Source organism: Symphodus melops (genome assembly GCF_947650265.1).
Source record: "Symphodus melops genome assembly, chromosome: 12".
NCBI lineage: Eukaryota > Metazoa > Chordata > Actinopteri > Labriformes > Labridae > Symphodus > Symphodus melops.
The window spans coordinates 12835430-12836006 of NC_136702.1; positions in this window are offsets into that span (position 1 = coordinate 12835430).

Below are 577 nucleotides of genomic sequence, written 5' to 3' on the forward strand. Positions count from 1 at the left end.
TAAATTTGCTGATGAAAATACATGAGTCATAAGCTATCGTTCTTTGTTGACGCAGGTGGCTGCTGGCTGCGTAGCTCTCCAAGGTCCTGAACTAACAGTTGAGGGAAATGACAGCAGAACAATAAGCCCTCAAAAGACTAGGCCGGCGGTACTTATGTTTTGTTTTCTCCCTTTTACTACACCAGATGTAATTATATCTCTGTTACATAATCTAGCATGAGTGACTGCTTAAACAGAAATCCTACTTGCATGTCAGAAGAAACCTCAAACTGGTTTGTGAATGACGGGTTTATACAGTTCTCAGAAGCCTACCATAAGTCATAATCTGCAAAAGCAAGATTTTTTTTTTTAATAAACAGGCCGAGGCTACTGGAGACTAAGTCGTATGTTCGTGTATGCAACATATAGAAATTAAGCAAAATACGTCCCACAGATACTTTCGCATTCCCAATAAATCAAACTCTCGCCTCGGTTTGCTTCTCTTTTTCACTTTCTCCCTTATTCCCTCTTCGTCTTCTTCTTCCCTTTCAAACCCCCTCTCGTCCCCCCGTGTCTTTATCCCCGACAATAACAACAT